This window comes from Lynx rufus, unplaced genomic scaffold, assembly GCF_022079265.1.
Source record: "Lynx rufus isolate CCGP_SWC_20201006 ecotype Redwood Valley unplaced genomic scaffold, mLynRuf1.p SCAF_12, whole genome shotgun sequence".
Classification (NCBI taxonomy): domain Eukaryota; kingdom Metazoa; phylum Chordata; class Mammalia; order Carnivora; family Felidae; genus Lynx; species Lynx rufus.
This window is the reverse complement of record NW_025814826.1, coordinates 47340392-47359074: the sequence shown is the minus strand read 5'-3', so window position 1 is coordinate 47359074 and position 18683 is coordinate 47340392.

The following is an 18683-nucleotide window of genomic DNA, read 5'->3' as shown; positions in this document are numbered from 1 at the left end:
CGTGGTTTTCATTCCATCTTTTCTGTTGATGACAGAAAGGTGTCGGTTCTCAGGAGGACTCTGTGTGCTAGGGAAGGCAAAGCTTTGGGGAGATTTGGGGCGGTGGGGGGCAGGCAGAGGAGGTTGGACCACATGTACTGGGTGCAGGTCCAACTCTCCCCGCCCGGATGCAGCCCAGCGCCCAGCCTCTCGGGCACCACGGTGCTGCCAGCAGCCGTCTTCCAGGCCAGACGCAGCTGGGGCTGCTGGAAGCTGGCCAAGGTGAATGCTGGTGATGTGCCCAGTTCCCAGTGTTCCTCCACGCAGGCGCTGGGACATCGTGGTGAGGCCGGGTCCAGAGCATCTGGAGCCTGACAGCTGTGGCCATTACCTCCTTTGGTTTCAACTACTGTGTAGAGCTCGTGAATTACTGGCTGGCGAAGCATTTATTAGACTGGCATTTCTCAAAAGAATTTATAAATGGTTCCAGGTGTGAATGCAGCGCCACGCGTCAGGACCATCGTAGTCAGGTTTATCCAGTAAGGAAACTCCTGTCAATCCCTCTTCCCTCCTTCCTTTCCAGGGGCATCTCCTCATCGATTTTTCTACCCTCTTTCTTGGGACATTTTTAGAGAAAAAACATCAGTCACCAATGTCACCAAGTTGCAGGGGAGCAAATGCCCAACTGCACTTGGGGGTGTTGATTTCCTTTCGGGTATCAATCAAGGTTTATGTTTTGTGTTTCAGTTTGTCCATCTGTAAAATGGTTACTTCCAAATATTTATTTACAAGTATTTTGTAAGCAACTACTGTATACTCAGCCCTGTGCTAGATGCATCGGAGGGAATTTTTTAGAAATCCAACTCCCTGTCAAGGGAGAGAGAGGTCAGGGTCTGGTTGGACAAGGCAAGCCATCAAAGGAGTCTCAGCAAGGAATTTGCCAAGTCCGGGGTTCTATGGTTCTGACAGTGCTACTTGTAAAATCTGGCCCTATGGTGTTACTGATGATAGAATCCCAAGTGTGAGAGCACATTAGAAGGCCCATTGGAGAAGCAGCTTTAAAATTCAGTCCAACTCTACCTCACAGATGTTTCAACGAATGCATAGCATGCAAAAACACGTTGAGCAAACCTACTTAATAAATTAAACATGGTGTTGCTTTATAATCTGAGCGTTTCCACCAAGTTTCATGACAAGAGAAAACTAGAAGTTATTAATGGACACCTGAGTCATTCCATACTGGCCACCCTTAATGTTAGTCTGATTGCAGGAACTCATAATACAGGGGGAATGAATTAGCCTATGTCTTCTACTGTTTGAGGCTCAGCTATACTTTGGAGGATATAATGGAGGTATTTGTTTACTACAGAGGATCCAAGGTTTTTATTTGCATTTGACCTCACTCAGATGAGCTGTTCAAGTGCACTGGTTAAAGTCCCAATCTTCTTTTTTAAGATTTATTTTATTTTTAGAGAGAGAGAGCATGCAGGGGTGAGGGGCAAGGAGTGGGGGGAGAGAGTGAGAGAGAGATGGAGAGAGAGAGGACCTCAAGCAGGCTCCACACTAAGCAGAGCCTGATGCTGGGCTCAATCCCACAACCCCAGGATCGTGACCTGAGCTGAAATCAAGAATTGGATGCTCAACTGACTGAGCCACCCAGGTACCCCAAAGCCACCCAGGTACCCCCAAAGTCTTTGGAACACAGCCACCTGGTTTGAATCCTGATTCTGGTCTTGATAGTTCTGTGACCTTATGGAAACTACCTGCCCTCTCTGTGCCTCATTTTCCTCAGAATTGCACTAGCCTGTACCTCACAGGGTTCTCATGAGGGTGAAATAAATTAATAAACACAAAGTTCTTAAAATAGCATTCAGTATAGCATAAGAAGTACGTAAGTTTTACCTAACATCAGTAGTTAATATTTTGCCAAAATGGTTTAAGAATCGGTTCCTTAATCTGTTAAAAAGGAAACATTCTGAGTTTAATGTTCAGGATATTAATACTGACCCAGATTAAACTGTGATCTTTCTAGTGTCCCAGGCATCTCTTGTTTTCATCTACAATTATATTTTAATGTCTGTTGACATGAAATCATCATAGCATCCAGGAATAGGCAATCCATCAGCAGAAATTACACAAAGTCAGGTTTTTATTTTCTGGCTGAACTTCTTTGAGGAATGGTCTGTTTTTTATTCTCATTAAATGCAATATAGTCAAGGTGGCTGAGGACTAAAAGGAAGTTTAGGTGCCAATTATTAATGTTTCTTTCCTGGTGGCTTCAATCACATTACGAAAGAGAACGTGCTCTTGCCAATATGTCAATGATTTGCCAAGTTGAAATTTCTTTTCCGAACTAAATGGCAAATAACCTGGTTTCTTTGGCTAAATCTACTTGTAAATCAAACCTAAAATGTGTCTTTAATCAGAGAGGATCAGTTATCCCATCTCAGAGTAGGGAAAACAAGGTTAAGCAATGAAAAGGGAGACCTGGAAGATATATGCACTGCTCCCCAAAGATTTATATATACATGTTATTTTATAACATGCTTTTTAAAACACATAATATATAGCAAACATATTTCTATGTCATCACATCTTGAATAATCAAATTGTAATGAATGCATAGTACTCTGCTTTATGGCCATTCTATATTTTCTTTACCCAATTCTTAACTGTTGGAAATTTACATTTTTTAAATTTTCTTATAATTATGGGATAAATATTGTAATCAACATTCGGTCAATGTAAGCCATGTTACAATAAGTATTCCCAAAGAAAAATCTTTGTTCACATCCATAACCAGTCTCTTAGGATAAATGATACACCTAAAATTAGCAGGTCACATATTATAAATGTTTTAGACTTTTGCTGCATATTCACAAGATATTTCAATGTACTGTAATGCCTACTGAAAGAAAATTTAAATTGACCTGATAAAAAGCTATCTAGAAAATACAATTGCAGTTTGGCATCCATCATATTTTTAAAATTGGGGTCCATGAAGGCAAAATTAACAAATGGTCATCTTCAGTGGTTAAAAAAAACAGTTGGATATCATTCCCCAGGAAGGACTAGCTTACTGGTATTAGCCCTCTCGTTGAATATTGGAAAATTTTTTCTAGGTAACATGTCCCTTATGTCTTTTCTTTTTTCAAGTTTATGTATTTATTTTGAGAGAGACAGAGATAGCACGAGCAGGGAAAGGACAGAGAGAGAGGGAGACACAGAGTCTGAAGTAGGCTCCAGACTCTGAGCTGTCAGCACAGAGCCTGACTTGGGGCTGGAACTCACGAACCATGAGATCATGACCAAAGTTGGATGCTCAACCAACTGAGCCAACCCAAGCACCCCCACTGGTACCTTAAAAAGGAGATACCATCTTTTCTCTAACATTATGTGCATAATACAACGTGGTAACCTTTACACTAATGGCATAGCAAGGCTATCCCAGAAATGTTGGAGAGTAGGCATTTCACATGTCTTGGGGGGAGACTTCATTGAAGATGTGTGTTTAAGTGAGACCTTAAGAAATAAGTAGCAATTTGGGGCACCTGGGTGGCTTAGTTGTTTAAGTGTCTGACTCTTGGTTTTGGCTCAGATCATGGTCTCATAGTTATGTTGAGTTCAAGCCCTGCATCGGGATCTATGCCGACAGCCTGGAGCCTGCTTGGGATTCTCTCTCTCTCTCCCTCTCTCTCTGTCCCTTCCCCATTCATGCTGTCTCTGTCTCTCTCAAAATAAATAAATAAACTTCAAAAAAAAAAATCCAGGGCTGGGCTTTTTAAAGAAATAAGTATCAATTCAATTAACAGAAAAGAGTGGAAAGGACACTACTTACAAAGGGACATGAAAGGGAAAAGTGAGAGCCTAGATCTGTGAAAGACATTATCCTCACACAAAGACGTGGTTGGTTCAGTCTGACATGGCTTAGGACGACTGTGTGGCTAATGGCAGGTGCTCTCAGCAAAAACTAGAGTAAGGAGGTAATAATAATAGTAATAGTAATAATTTCATTGAATCCCATTTTCTTTTCTCCTAATGCAAAATGTTCAGTACAGAACACTGAAATTGTGGGTCATATCTGATTTTACTGCACTCACCAAAGTATGCAGAGGGGAGCAGAAAGCATATTCTTCTCAAAATCTTTAGGAACGGTCTGGATCTGAAGACTTTTGAAATGGAAAAATTGACTTCCATTTCTGGTTAGGATGTAGAAAGTTGCAGGAGACTGTCATACTCATCCTGACAATGAGTGTAAGTCCGGTAAGTTACAATATCATGGTAATTTAAAGCCTGGCAGAAAACAGTAACTTAAAAACAGAAACTTAAATGAGCTAAATCTTAGGAAGAGACAATCCATTCCCAAGAGAAGAGTATCCTATAGCTGCTTTCATCCTAGCAACACCAGAGTGTTACTCCCTTAGAGAGTGGGGAAAGGAGAAATCAAGTGAGTTGCTAATAAACTTTCAGTGGCCATGTGCAGGCTGGCATGAAGGACTCAAATTCCCAGGCGATACCGTTGCCTATTGATCCATGCCCACCTGCCAATTCTTTCCCATGACATCCTCACCAATTTTATATAGCAGGAGACTGAATGCAAGGCAAGAGAACTCATAGAAACCATTTGAGTCACACTGAGTCTTCACTGGGTGAAGGTCAGTGGTCTACGAATATCTGGAGGAAGGGAAGGAAAACAGAAAATTCTTCTCATCCCAACATGTAGAGGACCATCACAGTGCAAAACAGTGGCCCACTGAAGGTTGGGGGAAGAGCAGGAAAGCTGAGATCCCCCCAAAACACGCAGGAGAGACCCCCTTCAAGATTCACTGGACTTCCACTTAATACATGACCATGACCAACCAAAGGCTGGGAGAGGACAAGAAAATTAAGAAAAAATACCCCTGAGGTTCACAGGACCCTCACCAAATGCAAAGCAGAAACTCCTCAAATTGTGGAAGCAGGGCATGAAAGACGAGAGAGTCCCTTCAAGGTACACAAAGCCTGTATCAAATGCAAGTCATTGGCTTACTGGGAGCTGGGGACAGGGCAGGAGAGCTAAGATAGATGCCCTGAGATACATAGAACCATCCATCTGGCAAGAATGTGAAGAAAAGGGAGCCCTTGTGAACTGTTGGAGCAAATTTATATTGCACTAGTGACTATGGAAAACAGTATGGAGGTTCCTCAAAACATTAAAAATAGAACTACCATATGATCCAGCAATCCCACTTCTGAATATATATCTGAAGGAAATGAGATCACTTTCTGGAAGAGATAGCTATACCTCCAAGTTCACTGAAGCATTATTTACAATAGCCAACATAGGGAAACAATGTAAGTGTCCATCAATGAATGGATGGATAAAGAAAATGTGATATATACACATATAATATTATATATAATATTTTGTATATAATATATATTGCATATATGTAATAATTATATATATTATTCAGCCTTAGAAAATAAAGAAATCCTGTCATTTGCAACAACATGGATGAACTTTGAGGGCATTATGCTAAGTGAAATAAGTGAAACAGAGAAAGACAAATACTGTATGTTCTCATTTATATGTGAAATCTAAAAAAACCAAAGTCATAGGAATAGAGAGTAGAATAGTGGTACCAGGCGATGGGGGTTGTGAAGGTGAGGAGATGGGTGAAGAAGGTAGTCAAAGGTAAAAACTTCTAATTATAAGATGAATAAATTCTGGGGATGTAATGTACAGCATGGTGACCATAGTTGACAATACTGTATTGTATATTTGAAAGTCGCTAAGAGAGATCTTAAGTTCTCACCACACACACACGCACACACACACACACACACATACACAAATGCAAATATGTGAGACAATGGATATAGTAACTAATCTTCCTGTGGGAATAATTTTGCAATATACACACATATATCAAATCACCACATTGTACTTACAATTACATTAAATTATATCATACACCTTAAATTTATAGAATGTTATATGTCAATTATATCTCAATAAAGCTGGGAACAAAGTGAGTTCAAATGTTAAAATTGATGGTATTTAAGAAAAGATTAGAAACAATCTTCTTGACCTTGGCTTTGGAGTAAGCAAAATGTCGAAGGATTAAAAAAAAATTACCAACCATAAAGGAAAAAAATTGATCTCCATTAAAATAAAAACTTTCTGTTTATCAAAAGACATTATTAGGAAATACTCCTATGAAGTCTGAAATAGGCAAAACTAATATACAGTGATAAAAATAAGAACAGTGGTTGCCTCTAGGTTGGGGTAGATATGAAAGTAACTAGAAAGCAGTATGAGGCAACAGCCTAGGGTGATGGCTATCTTTCTATATCTTGAAATAGGAGATGATTATATCAGTGTGTGTAATTTTCAAAACCCAAGGAATTGTACACCTATCTGTGTATTTTATTGTGTGTTATTTATACACATCAATTTTTAAAAATGTTAAGAATACCTAAATTCACTAGCAATAAAATAAACACAATTTTGAAAAAAATTAAAATAGGGTACTATGATTCCAACCTTGGCTAATGAGGGCCTCAAATATTAGCCAATGAGAAGACAAAGCAGCACCTTTCTTAAAAGTAGGGTGGTGCACCAAAGTGACACATTTGAACATAGGAAGGAAGGTTTTATCCTACTATGAGACACTAAAGCAATTGTTTTTCAAACTCTTGGGGTCTCCGACTCCTTTGAAATTCAATCAGAGCTATGATATCTGGCCCAGAGATATGCATAAGCCACATTCACACAATATTCGACACACTATATAAGAGGTCCATGAACTCTCTGAAAGGTATCCATGGGCTCCTATGATTCCAGTGACACCAGGATAAGAATTGCTTCCCTAAATCCTCAAAGCCATAGAAAGCTACAGCACAAGAACCTAGTTTTACAAAATAAGACAGTCATGTTTCCTAAGTGCTCTTTCTAAATACTGGATTGTAATTTTGTAAGAACATTTCATCCTCCAGTTTACATGACATTTCCACTAAATATAACATGTCAAATCCCAACAAACCTTCTGTTACTGTTTGCTATCCAAACTGGTGGGAGTGCCCAAGGTTAATGAAAAGTGTCAATTACCTAAGGTCCTAAAATGGAGTTGAATTCATTGGCCTTTGGATTCTTGCTGGGAAAATGAACCCAATTCTAAATGTAAGTCACTCTAGGGGTACCTGGGTGGCTCAGTCAGTTGAGCATCTGACTCTTGATCTTGGCTCAGGTCATGATCTCACAATCATGATCTCAGAGTCATGAGATTGAGTCCCACATCAGGCTCCACACTGAGCATGGAACCTGCTTGGGATTCTCTCTCTCTCTCTCTCTCTCTCTCTCTCTCTCTCTAACACACACACTCTCTCTCAAAAATCAAATAAATAAATATAAGTCACTCTGAGTCAAAGGATCAACCAGTGAGTAGATATTACCAAGAATATGATTCATGACAAAGAACCACTTAGTAGAAACAAATGCCTGCATGGCCATGATATATAAAACTGCTCTAAAAGATGGGAGAAGAGGCCAGGTCTATGAGATGGTAGACATTTTGTATTTTTGACAGATGTGCAAAATTATCTTTGGCTAATTAATTTGTTTTCTTCACGATCCCAAGTGCTTTGACTAGCTCTGGTTTAGACTATCTATGCACAGATATTATCTGACCTAGTTTTTCCAATAAGTGGGTATGATATTCCACCCCCTTCCTGAGGTAAGAAGAGAACATTCAGATTTTTTTAGAGTATCGTATCTACAACCTATTTCCAACTTTTTTGAAGAAAAAAATCTCTTTAAGCCAAGCATATCTCAGAAAGATTTCATGCTGGTTTCTTCTTTTCACTCCTTAACTCCTTATTTATAGCTTCTAGATATTGGCAGGAACAAATTCCTTCAGCTATTTTTTGCATAACATTGTCTAAATACTTTATTTTGAGGCCCCTTTTTCCTCACCCATCAACTCATAGTGTCTATAAAAATAAAGCCTTAAGCTGCTTAAAGGCAACAACTCTGCAGTATATCACTGAATCTTTAATTACAAAAACAACTGTCTTCATGTTATTTAGGTGAATACCTTAGGCATTCTACATGATGCTAAAAACTACTCCCAAGATGGCCACCCAAAAGCCAAGTATCCTTAGGTCATCCAGGTCTCAGATCATCTAAGAGAATCACTTCACTATGTTATTCTGAGTAGGTTATAGCCATTACATGAAAACCTTATTCAGTTAGGATTATTCTATTGTAAACTTTGAGAGTAAAATCACATTCTTTGTGAAGTTAGGACCTCACTTCAGGGGTGAAGTCATTCATGATGTGAATAAACAAAAGAGACAGGAAATGAAAATGTGGGTGATTCCTCGGGAGGCAAGAGTTAGGGCCTAGCCCTCTTGTTCCAGACGAATCATTCCTGAATTTATCTGGCTATGAACTCTACCAAAGAAGTTTTACAGATATACATAGATTACTAAGCCCATGTTTGGAGTCTGATTCAATAAGCATGGGGTGAGTTCTATCATCTAAATATTTTAAAATGTGACCAGCCATTTCTCATATATGCTCACATTTACTATTCCTTCCTATACCGGGATCCATAATTCTTCTGTGTCATTGATGCCTTTCAGAATCTGATGAAAGCTATGGGTCAATTTTGTAAAAAAAAAAAAAAAAAAAAGCATAGATACAAAAAAAAGTATGTGGAGTGGTTCATCTAAATAACATGTCTGATTACATTTCTCTGCTGCCTATAAGCACTCAAGAATTCTCTATTTCCGGGGCGCCTGGGTGGCGCAGTCGGTTAAGCGTCCGACTTCAGCCAGGTCACGATCTCGCGGTCCGTGAGTTCGAACCCCGCGTCAGGCTCTGGGCTGATGGCTCGGAGCCTGGAGCCTGTTTCCGATTCTGTGTCTCCCTCTCTCTCTGCCCCTCCCCGTTCATGCTCTGTCTCTCTCTGTCCCAAAAATAAATAAAAACGTTGAGAAAAAAAAATTTAAAAAAGAATTCTCTATTTCCTGGCATTCTCAGATTCTTAAACTCCTTTACATGGTTTTCTAGGTCTCCCATAATGTCACCACTGAAGCCTCTTGTGTCCTTCTAAGTTTCCTTTCCTATTTGTTTTTAGCCTGTTGCCTTTGCTCATGCTGTCCCTGCCGCCTGGGATCTGATTCTTTCCTTCCCAAACCTATTTTTTCATTGATTCCTTAAGAGTAAACTCAGCCAATACTTCCTCCAGAATTTCTTTTTTTCTGGTAACTTTTATGTTTATTTATTTTTTGAGAGAGAGAGAGAGAGAGAGCAAGCCGGGAAAGGACAGAGAGAGGAAGAGAGAAATCCTAAGCAGGCCCCATGCTGTCAGTGCAGAGCCAGATGCAGGGCTTGAACTCACAAACTGTGAGATAATGATCTAGGTCAAAATCAAAAGTTGGACGCTTAACCAACTGAACCACCCAGGTGCCCCCCTCTTCTAGAATTTCTGATCCATTCTCCCCAGTCCTCTTTCCAAAATGTATTAGGTCCCTTCACCTGTTATACCATAATATCCTGTATATATTGCTTTTATAGCACATACCACATTATGCTGGAGTTTTCTGCCTAGGTGTCTATCACAGATGGAGAGATAAGTGAGGGCAAGGAGGGTATCTTTGTCATTTGGTGTACCACTAAATAAAGCTGGGATTGGATCTGGGATTACTTGTGGCACCACTATCATTTTTAGGTTTTACCCCTTCTCCTTCCTGGACCATGTCCTTTGCCCTATTTGAGTCCAATATGATATACTAGCTCCTCAAGTATAGGGGAGTGTGTGTGGAATTCTCTCAGTGGGTTTGGTGAAGCCTGAGTATGGTTCTAATTTCTTCATTTGGCTCAATTGCTTTCCTGCTGCAAAACCTAAGGAGGATAATGATTCTCTGAGCCAAAAGATCAGGACCAATTGCTTGGAGGGCTCAGCTTGAAGAAAGCAGCCACTGGGGCCATTTGGCTCAAACTTCAAACTTTGCTTCAATTGAATAGTCAGCTGACTAGTTAACATAATGCATGGGACCCAGAAGACAATGGAAGAAATATTTATGTTTCTGAAAGAAAATGATACCAACATAGAATTTTTTACCCCAACAAAATATCCTTCACAATTGGAAATGAAATAAAGACATTTCCACACAAACGAAAACTAAGGAAGTTAATTTCCAGCAGTCCTGCATGAAGCATGTAATGAGAATTCTTAAGGAAAAGACAAAGACTCCATTTGTAAACCTAAAAATGCAGAAATTAATGAAGGAATATGTTCATTAATTCAGACAATATTATTTCATGTCTACTTGAGGGAAGATTTTACTGTGTTTTGACTACAAACACAATCTTTGTATTCAGGAACACTGTTCATCAGCCTTTATTCATGCCATTCAGGGCTCATCCTTTTTTTCTTTCAACATGCCAGGCAAATTTACGCTTCAGGACATTTGCATTTTCTGTTCCTTCTGCCTTGAGTGCTCTTCCCCTGAGATATTTGCATGGCTGGCTGCCTCACTTCTTTCAGAATTTCACTCAAGTCACCTTCCTGACCACTGCATCTAAAATGTCAAACCCCTCATGCAGACTTCCTATCCCCTTCCCTGATTTCTCCTTCCTCTTTAGCACCCACCACTATCTAATGTAATACAGATTTTTCTTAATATAATAATTTCTCCCCTCTAATGAAGTATAAACTGTAAGCAAGGGTTTTTGTCTGTTCCATACATTCGTTATTGTATCCATAGTGTCCACAGCAAGAATAGCAGTGTACTCAATAAATACTCCTTGAATTAATGAATAAATGAGTTGAATACAGTGAGAAAGCTATGGTTTATATTTTGGGGGGAAAAAAGAAGTGTAGATGTAATAGGGGAAAAATAACACTTTCTGGATATTCAGAAGATGGAGAGGTCCCAAGTGGTGTCACCTCCAAAGCCATGGCATCAGAGCTGGGTCTTAGAGGATGGAAAGATGGCAGATGAAAGTGGGGATTTGAGGGATTCCAGGTCAGGTGGATTCTTGAGTAGGAACCAGAGAGGGAAATGTGGAGGATCATGAGAAGTACTGTTTGAATAAATATACACAGAGGTGAGACTGGGATGTCAGAACACTGAAATTCTCTGATTCTCTGAAAGTAAACCACTGATTGTGGTTTACTTTCATAGGAGAGAGGATTCACTGAAGTTTTTCAAGCAGGGATGTGACAGAACTGAAGCTCTGCTTTATGAATGTCAATTCAACTATCAGTAGAGCAGTTAGGACAGCAGGGAGATGGGAGGTGGATAGACCAGTTATGAGGCCATTTAAATAACCCAAGCAAGAGTTAATAAGGGTTTGAATTAGGGTGACAGCAAACAGAATGGAGAGGAAGAGGCAGAAAGAAGAGGAGTCGAGGAGGTAGAAGTGACAGGTCTTGACGGCTGATTAGGAATGGTGGGTGAGGGAGAAGGACGCCTTCATCCTCACTGTGAGGCTTCAAGCTTGAGTGACTGACAGATGGTGAAAGCATTAACAGAGTAAAAGAATTGAGGGAGAGAAAGGACTTTGAGGATGGAGTTGGGATTTAGGTTCTTGACTGACTCGGGGATTGCTCGTGGCGCCTTTATACGTTTTTAGGCTTTATCTCTTCTCCTTCCTGGACCATGCCTCTCTGCCTTATGGAATCTCACACTTTCGAGTCTGACCTGATATATTAGCTGTTCAAGTGCAGTGGAGTGTGTATGGAATTCTCTCAGTGGGCTCTTCTGGGCGGGGGCTCAAGCTTCAGTGAAGCCTGAGTATGGTTCTAATTTCTTCATTTGGCTCAATTGCTTTCCTGCTGCAAAACCTAAAGAGGATAATGATTCTCTGAGCCAAAGGATCAGGACCAATTGCCTGGAGGGCTGGGCTCGAAGAAAGCAGCCTCCAGTGCCAAGGCATCTGCAGGAAGGAGCTGCAGCTCCCCCAGCGTGCCCCCACACCGCCTCCAGGGATGCTCTGCAGCTGAAAGCACAAGGTTGGCAATCATGATGGTTTCCTCCTGAGACTCTTGTCGATAACTTACTGAGCCTTTGTTAAGAGTAATGTATCTACTTTAATGAGCAGCAAAATACTGTTTGTAATGAAATAGTGGCTTCCAGTATTCTTGGAGTAGCCCTAGTTGTATTTAGTGTACAGAAAGGGGGGACAAGGGAGAGGATGGTTTGTATACAGAAAGACCTTGCTTGGTGTTAGTAACTTATTCTTGAAAGTTCTAGGTAAGTCAAAATTCCTATATTGTAGCCACTTTTAATTGCTAGCGAGAAGCTCACTATTTAAAGAAACTAGGCTACACTTGTGTTGGGAAAAAGTTGTTTAACAGTGTGACTAACCATTTTCTCATTTATTTGGCTTGTAAATTTTGAAGTTTCTTCAGATAGGAATAGTGAGGTAGACAGGAAAAAGCCTGGGCATTGGCATGAGCCAGACCTGCTTCATGTTCCAGTTGGACCACGGTGGTGGGTGTAGATGATTGCCTATCTCACATACTTTCTGTCTTTCTCATTAAGAGAGCAGCTTTTTTTGTGGTTCAGGAATATGCCTGATTGGCTTTAGATAGTTCATCTCCCCTTGTCAATGATTGGTTCATGAATGGGCATATGAACCCAAATTGGGCCTCAGAGAAATGAGGAGAGGTCTGCTGGGGCATTCTAAGAAAATTCTTGCTCACCCTTCAGGGATGTCTTCTTAAAGGGACCCTACTAAATGTGAAGTACAAGCCACCATCCCCATGGGTATAAAAAGAACTGTCTGTAGGGTGACACTGAACTGTGAATGTCTGGCAGAAGGAACATGAATGCTTGTGCACACTTTGGAGTTTCTAGATAGAATAATTCTAAATTATATGCTATTTCTGGATTTGCAGGTTTGTGAACCAACAAATTTCCTAGTTGTTTACAGCTGTTTGAATCACTACTATTCCCTGCCTCGGAAAGCAGCTTAATTGGTAACAGCTACTAACTAGTTTGGGGTTTGGGCAGGTTGCTTCACCATGTTAGCCTCAGCATCTATACCCATAAAAGGAAAAAAGAAAAGGAATAGGGAGTTTGGGGAAAGATGGCAAAAATCTACCTGTTGAGTTGTGGTGCTTGAGGCCATCGAAGTTGACTTCTCTCATGTTGCATTTCCTCTGAAAGCCATGGATTCTTCCAAATAGGTTAAGAGGTTTCTAGCTGGACAAGATTCAGTGGCATGACTACATGAACGTGAGATCATGACCTTTGCTGAAGCTAGATGCTTAACCGACTGAGCCACCCAGGCACCCCATGCTGTTCTTGATTCCTAAATGGACTTGGACCTGACTCCTTCTATGGGTGTTAGAAGTCGTTAGATGTTAGACATTGCTGGAGTATCATTGTCTTTGCCCCAGTGACCTTTCATGCAAAGCATCTTCTGAGCCTCAAATAGGAGAGAGGGTTAGGAGTCCACGGAGCTTCCAGACCTGCTTGTGTGACTAGTTTCTGTCTAGTCACGATAAATGTGTGGCTGCATGTGGTCTGAGACCTACTTTCACCAAAACCTGGGTGTCAACTATCAGCTGCTGCATTTATCCTTGTATTCATTCAACAAGTAATTACTGAACACCTACTGTGTGCTACACACTTTTCTAGGCCTTGGGATCAGTTTGTTAGAGCTGCCATAACAAAATACCACAGACTGAGGCAGGGGCAGGGGGACTTAAACAACAGAAATTTATTTTCTCCCAGTTGTGGAGACCAAAAGACTGAGACCAAGATACCGATTGGCAGGACCAATTTCGTTTGAGGCCCCTCTCCCTGACTTGTAGGTGGCCATCTTCCCGTTCTGTCCTCACATGGCCTTTCCGCAATGTGGGCACATGTCTGCGTCCAAATTTCCTGTTCTTAAAAGAACATCAGTTATCCTAGATTAGGGCCTACTCTAATGAACTCATTTTGATTTAATGACTTCTTTAAGACCTTATCTCCAAATTCATTTACACATTCTGAGATACTGGAATTTAAGGCTTCAACACATGGATTTGGAGGGAACACAAGTCAGGGCACAACAGATGGGATATAGCTGGGCACAAAAAAGACAGATCCTGAGAGGCAGCTTCTTTTGAGTGTGAGCAGTTTGCCCGTGATGCTCTCTTGATTTGTTTCCTGAGCCATCTCTCAGTAAAGTGATAGACTGAAGGGTAGCAAACAGAGCAGCAAAGGAGCTCTCCTAGATGGGGTCTGAATCCCTCCTGTTCTTTACAGGAAGCTCTGATCCCTTACAAATATATGCCATTACTCACTGACAGTACATCCTATTACTGTTTTTGCTGATTCTATGCAAAGTGATAAATTTAGCCTAACTCTTTCTGAGTTGTAGGTAAAACGCATTTGGAATTACAGATGAAGAAATAGCAAGCTGTCTGCAAAAATGTATTCAGTGGCAGGATGACTATAATCCATGGAGATAATGTTCACCTGTAGGTATAATACAATTACAGATCGCCTTCATTAAGCATTTGTTCTATTACAGGCTTTGTGCTAAATTTGTTATATATGCCACCTTGTTAATCCACAAACAATGCCTTGGTATCATCATTCCCATTTTTTAGATGGGAAAAATTGACACTGAGAGAAGTAAAGTGACTTAGCTCAGATTTGAGCTAGACCAGGTAGACCAGGATTCCGAGCCTGTGCTATTAACTGTAATGCCCCCGATTTCGAATCCGAGAGACCACCAAGGAGCCGATACCGATGCAAATGCACGAGGGTTTATTTGCAAGCTCGAGCTTGGGCCCAAGTATACCTGACACAGCGGAGCAGGGACTTGGACCCCTAGGTTAAGAGGCGTAGCAGTTTTATAGGGGCCAGTGTCCAATGAGATTGTAACACACACAGAAAGTTGCATAGTCATGTCAGTCCACATGCAGGTGGCCAATTGAATTACAATTTACCCTATAGTAACTGTTTGAACTAGCCTATCACTCTGGTCAGAATTGGCGCGCAAGTTTGGCGGGCAAAAGGCAGGGTTTACATTCTTTGGCGGTTAGTGGTTCCGCATTCCTATATGAGCCGGTTTCCAGTAAGGGTGTGCTCAGCGGCTTGACTAGGGTGGGGGAGTGTCTTAAGCAATAAGTAGGTCATGTGGGGGTTATACATGAGATGGTGGGTGTAGCACAAAATGGAGTTAGTCATGCTCTGCTTGTCCAGGGGTAGGGGATTTTTGTTAAATTCCTTGGGTCCCACATTAACCACCAAAGAATACTGCTAAGGAAAAGTGGCATTGATTTTTGTTTAGGGAGGCATGGAGGAGGAAGTGATAGCTGGTGGTGCTTTGCTGAACTTTAAATTATATAACTGGAGCTGGAAGGGACTGATGAGATCATCCAGTGTTCGCTCAAAGACATACCTTGGGTGAATTAAAAAGAAGTATAATTCTGGTTTTCTAATTCCACATCTAGTATTCTTTACTGTATCCCCATGAGGTCCCTCTGATTCCTCATTTACCACATCATAATAACACAAAACCATATTGTTATTTTTAGAGTGCCTTTTTGTTCTCATAATGTTTTCACCTACTTAAATTTAAAACAAAACAAAACAAAACAATGGGCTTTAATTGGCTAAACAGGAAATGCCCTGGGCTCTTCCAGGCAAAGAGAAATTTAACCAAGCTTAACGGGAAATGTCTGAGCAGTTGTGTTTCTCAACAATTCTGCGTTGTTTTTATCCTGGGTCCCAGTCATGAAGATTGACTAGAAGGAGCAGACTGTAAGGCTTTTGGTCATCAGGTGAGGCAGAGAACAAAACTTCAGAATCAGGACACACAGGACTCAGTGTAAAGAGTAGAACTGTAGCTTAGAGGAGACACAAAGAGAAGGCATTTCCAGGGTAAAGCAAGAAATTAATAAATCATTAAGATTCCTTGGGAGCAAGCAACAGAATCCTATGCTGGCTAAACTAGAGGGAAAGAAACAAAAAGAAATGCATTGTCCTGCTCGAAGGAACCTCATCAGGTGAAAAGAAAGGCTGAAGAAATCAGGCTTAGAACAGAGGAAGCAGGCAACTCCAGATTATCTCAAAAATTAGAATGAATGAACAGAAATCGTACCTTCTGCCACAGTTCTATTTCATCCCAGAATTAAAATCCCAGAAGAGAAAATACAATTGGCCAAGCTTAGGTTATGTGCCTGCTGTTGACTCGATGGTGTGGTTAACAAAATACCTATAGAGGTGGCCTCCAGGGACAACTTTAGCCATGGGAGAAGAGCAGGCACTGGGGTTTACCATCCTTCCCACTGAGAATACAAAATGATCTCAGGACCCTTTTAAAATTACTGGGGACCCCAAAGAGCTTTGACTTGTGTAGATATCATATTAGAAATTAGAACTGATAAATTTTAAAATATTTATTTGCTAATTTATTTAAAAGTAACAATAAACCAGTTTCTTTTTATTTATTTATTTATTTTTACATGTTTATTTACTTTGAGAGAGAGAGAGAGAGTGAGAGCGAAGGAAGGACAGTGACAGAGAATCCCAAGCTGGCTCTGCTCTGACAATAGCACAGAGCCTGACCTGGGGCTTGATCTGGCAAACTGTGAGATCATGACCTGAGCGGAAATCAAGAATCAGATGCTTAACTGACTGAGCCACCCAGGAGACCCTATAAATGTTATATTTTAAAAATAAAAATAGCTGTATTTAATAAAGCCAGAAACATTAGTAGGAAGAGTTTTGTATTATATTTTTGCAAATGTCTTAATGTCTGGTTAAATAGAAGACAGCTAGGAGTACCTGGGTGGCTCTGTCGGTTAAGCAACTTACTCTTGGTTTCAGCTCAGGTCATGATCTCAAGGTTTGTGAGTTTGAGCCTCTCCACACTGACAGCATGGAGCCTGCTTTGGATTCTCTTTCTCCCTCTCTCCTTCTGCCCCTCCCTGGCTCGCTTGCTCTCTCCCTCTCTCAAAATAAATAAATAAACTTAAAAAAAAAGAGAGAGATAGCTAGATTCTCATATTGCACTCACTCTGTTCTGATATTTTATTCTGTTTAAAGTATTTAGAGAAAAGCTGTCCTCACAAAGATGTTAGGAGAAAGAAGGAGGAGTATTTTAATAGCCTTTCACATAATTGTGGAGATTCTTCTTTCATATTATACCAAAACTCAACAAATAGTAACTTCTTAAAAATCTGAAACTTTATTAATAAACATTTCTTCCTCAGATACTTTAAAATCCATTACTATCGTTTGCACTTTGAATGTGTCTTTTACCCACACGAGATTTTGTATCATCCTGCATTGGTCATTTGGAAAATATTGGCTCACTGAGTTATGCAGATCTTCCAAATATTGACATGCTTTATTTACAATGTGCAAAATCATAGTGATTAATATCACCACTGATCTCAGGAGTAAAGTATTTAAGCATCGGGACACTGTCAGACTCATGGTGGCAGATTCTAAGTTTTGTAATATTTTCTAAGTTTTATATGAAGTCTTAAGTGTTATTAGTAGCAAAAATACTGTTAGTGGCTTTCCTTGAAGTGACTGGCCCACTTTGTTCATTTTTGAGAAAGTGTCTGCCCAATCAGTACTCAGGTCTGAAAAACCATAGTTCATCTGTGAGTCATCCTTTTGAGTCGAAATGGAATTCCATGGGAGGAAAAAAAAAACCCAGTTAATCCAGCTTGCACTCAAACAATTGTACAAATGCTTTTCCTTGAGACAATGATCATAATTTTGCAGAAAATGGAAATGCTTTATGGTGTACTTCCCATTTCATCATAAAGAATATTAAAATGACATGTACCCATGGGTTGAGACTTAAGAAGTTAATCACTCTTATTGCACCATCAATGACTATATATTTATATATTTATTTTTAATGTTTATTTATTTTTGAGAGAGCCAGAGATACAGTGTGAGTGGGGGAGGGGCAGAGAGAGAGAGGGAGACACAGAATCTGAAGCAGACTCCAGCTCTGAGCTGTCAGCATAGAGCCCGATGTGGGGCTCGAACCCACGAACCTTGAGATCATGACCTGAGCTGAAGTTGGAGGCTTAATTGACTGAGCACCCAGGTGCCCCCATCAATGACATTTTAAAATGAAACTGGCCTTTAAAAAGTTGTTAGCATGTGGCGGTGAAGAAAGCAGTACGATGGCCACAAGAGCTGTTGGGGACACAGCCTGAAGGTGTGCCAAAGTGCTAGTGATTTGACTCACTGTTACTTTTTCATCTTCTTACTTGGAAATAATTGTCAATTTAAACATTTTCAAAAACGAAAGCGACACAAAGAACATCCATATAGTCTCCATATGTTTACTTTTTTTTTATAACATTTTTTTTTCAACGTTTATTTATTTTTGGGACAGAGAGAGACAGAGCATGAACGGGGGAGGGGCAGAGAGAGAGGGAGACACAGAATCGGAAACAGGCTCCAGGCTCCAAGCCATTAGCCCAGAGCCTGACGCGGGGCTCGAACTCACGGACCGCGAGATCGTGACCTGGCTGAAGTCGGACGCTTAACCGACTGCGCCACCCAGGCGCCCCTCCATATGTTTACTTTGACTCACTATTTTTAACATTTTATTCCCTTTGCTTTATTATTTGCCTTTTCCCCACCCCCACTCATTTTTCATCTTTATTTTATTTATTTATTTTTTTGCTGAATCATTTGAGGGTGAGTTACACACATCATCATTTACCCCTAAA